This window comes from Macaca fascicularis, chromosome 13 (assembly GCF_037993035.2).
Source record: "Macaca fascicularis isolate 582-1 chromosome 13, T2T-MFA8v1.1".
NCBI lineage: Eukaryota > Metazoa > Chordata > Mammalia > Primates > Cercopithecidae > Macaca > Macaca fascicularis.
The window spans coordinates 74,436,551-74,440,073 of record NC_088387.1 but is presented as its reverse complement, the minus strand read 5'-3'; positions in this window follow the sequence as shown (position 1 = coordinate 74,440,073).

Sequence of the window (3,523 nt, the reverse complement as noted above, 5' to 3'; positions counted from 1 at the left end):
TATCTTTTCATATGTTTATTTGCCATCTGTTTATCTTCTTTAAAGAAGTGTCTGTCTAAATCTTCTGCTCATTTTTTAAAGTTGGGTTTCATGTTTTCTTATTACCGAATTCAGAGAGTTCTTTATTAAGAATCCTCTCAACAATGTTTTGTGGTTTCCAGCATGCATCTCTGTAGGATATCTGTGCTCCCACATACGCTGGAGTGGAATCACCACCTCCTGGGTGGGCTCAAGGCATGTTGCAATAGTTACCTGCTGGGCACAGTGGCTCATGCCTGTAATGCCAGCACTTTGGGAGGCCAAGGCGGGCAGATCACCTGAGGTTGGGAGTTCGAGACCAGCCTGATCTACATGGAGAAACTACATCTCTACTAAAAATACAAAATTAGCCAGGCATGGTGGCTCATGCTTGTAATCCCAGTTACTCAGGAGGCTGAGGTAGGAGAATCTCTTGAACCTGGGAGGCAGAGGTTGCGGTGAGCCAAGATCATGCCATTGCACTCCAGCCTGGGCAACAAGAGTGAAACTCTGTCTCAAAAAAAAAAAAAAAAAAAAAAGTTACCCAATTGACTGATACAACAAAAGTTTTCTCCTGGGGCAACTTGCTGGGATCATGGAGATCCTTATTAATACACGGTATCAGCAACTGCCTACTCTTGCTGCCAGGGAGTACCCTGTGGCTGCCACAGGGAATGATAAGCCTTTCTGACTGCCATCCTACAGACCGGCAAGAGCAGCCCAAGTGCCTTGGAGCTTTATGGCATCCAATTCCAAGAAGCAAGGTTAACCCTATAGCAGAGGAATAGCTTTTCTTCACCCATTGCTAGGTTCACAGCTGAGGTCCCTATAACAAAAGATAGACCAACAAGAGATCTATCAGATCAATAAGAGAAAAGATCAACAAGAGAAAAGCATAAAAGTATTTGTAAGTTTTACATGAAACTGATTACAGTTCATAAGGAAATGAAGACACAAAGAAATAGTAACACCTGTGGATTTTTAATGCTAGGTTTGATGAAGAAGTGAATGATGGTGGTGAAGTATGATTGAATTAAAAGTATGATCTAATGCGAACAAACTAAGGGAACTTAGCAAGGCCCATTTGTTTGGATCCCCTCTGTGACCCTTTGTCTTCAGAAATGAGGATGCTCCTTACCTCTCACATGAGGGTCTTCTGATCTGCTGTAGGGGAGGGTCAGAAAAATCCTTCCTAGATCAGATGGCCTGCTTCAGGGCAGAAGAGGGGAAGGTGAAAGTGATGTTCCTACTTCCACCGTTTTGCAAATGCCAAGATACCATATTTGGGGGTAGCATGCCCTGAACCCCGTCAAGCCAATCTTGCAGAGAGCCAGCTCCTTCCTCCCACACGGCATTGTGCTTCCTGACATGGGCTCGTCAATGCAGCTCTGCTTGTGTCCCTTGAATCATTTTCTTGGCTACTACTATAACTTTTTCCAGGAACACACCCACAGATGAGAAATAGCTAGACCAATGTTGTTGATGCCAAAAGCCAAGAAGTAGTGGTGGCAGGGTGAGTCTGGAGCCCAGAAGAACTTCTGTGAATCTTCCACTGGGTGTTTCTAAGATTGGTCTACTCCCCTCCCTCATGCCCCATTATCTCATGCTGGGTTAAAGCCATAGATGCCAGGCTCATCTCCTTGCCTCTAGACTCTTATCTTTAAGCATTGCTGCACAGTATGGGCCAGATTCATTATCTTCTGTTACGATATCCATCATCTTGCTTTCCTATTCAGGAACGATCCATGGCTGGGCACAGCGGCTCACTCCTGTAATCCTAGCACTTTGGGAAGCTGAGGCAGGTGGATCACCTGAGGTTAAGAGTTGGAAACGAGCCTCTACTAAAAATACAAAAAAAATTAGCCAGGCATGGTGGCAAGCACCTGCAATCCCAGCTACTTGGGAAGCTGAGATAGGAGAATTGCTTGAACCTGGGAGGTGGAGGTTGCAGTGAGCTGAGATTGCACCATTACACTCCAGCCTGGGCAACAGAGCAAGACTTCATCTCAAAAAAAAAAAAAAAAAAAAAAAAAAGAACCATCCATGACTCCTCCAAGCCCTCAGGATGAGTTCCAAACTCTTGGCCTCATGTTCGAGAAAGCCCAACACCTGGTCCTTCCCTGTGTATCCCAAGTACTCTGCTCCAGCCAGTCCAGTTTTCTTGTGGTCCCCAGCATGCTCCTACCTCTAAGCCTTTCTCATGTATGCCCTGTCCTGTCCCTCCCCACATCCACCTGCCCAAATCTCACCTCTCCTTAAATGTCAGCGCGAATCCTATTTTTCTGTTACCGACAACTATGGCTGACTTCACCATCTTCTGTTCCTTAGGGTTAATCAGAGGTTTTATTTTATAATTTGCTTTCACTTTTATTAGTTCTATTAGTTATTTATTAGTTATTAGTTCTATTTATTAGCTCCATTAGCTCCCTTTTAGTGAGGCTATCTATGCTAGACACCACATATACACGACACATATACACACACACTTGTACTTTTTTTTGCTTGGTTTGTACATGTTGGTTCCTCATAAAAGTTGTTCTAACTCAAACAGCAAAAGTCTGGACTCTCAGAAACTCTATTTGTAGATGCCAACACGGAGATTCAGAGAACCCAGGTAACTTGCTCACATCCCACAGCGAGTGAGGTTGTGGGTGGGCTTTGAGCCCATGCGCACACCCTTCCTGCTCTCACGGCCTCCCATGGCCCTGGAGGATAGGCAGGGTAAGAGCCTTGAGCTGCAGGGGAAGAGAACTGAAGCACAGAGAGGTTGCTCCCTTCAAGGACACACAGGAGCAAATGGCAACCAAACAAGGAAAGTGGGTCTTTCCATTAAAAAAAAAAAAAAAACTATAGAAAAACACTATGTAAAATTTACTATTTTAACCTTTTTAAGTGAATAATTTGGTGGCAATAGTATAATCCCAATGCCGTACAAGCATCCTCACTATCTAATGCCAAAACATTTTCATCGCTTCGAAAGGAAACGTTGTACCCATTAAGCAGTCCCTCCCTGTTACCTCCTCCCCCAGCCCCTAATAACCATGCATTTGCCTGTGTCTCTATGGATGTGCCCATTCTGGACAGCTCAAAGAAGTGAAATCATATGATATGTGGCCTTGTGTATCTAGTTCTTTCACTGGGCCCTTCCATTTTAATGCTGCACTTGAGATAGCTTATCTGAGTTGTGTAAAATTATGTGTCAAGTGGCTGTATCAAAATGGAATGAACCTTTTCTCTTGTTGATCTCTTTTGTTATAGAGACCTCAGCTGTGATGTTGCTCAGCCTGGAATCCAGGTTTTCTGATGCCTATTGGTGAAGAAAATGCATCCCACTGCCTGCCCCAGTGCTTTAAGTTTGACCCATAGCCTTGAATTGCCTCTATTTCATGAGGTCTGTCTGTCTTCTTGCTTTTCTTCCAGACCCTACTCCAAACACACAACCCGTGACACAGAGCTGGGCACGTGTGGGCTCTCACTAGCGCTGGCTGAACTGCCTGCACCGGCA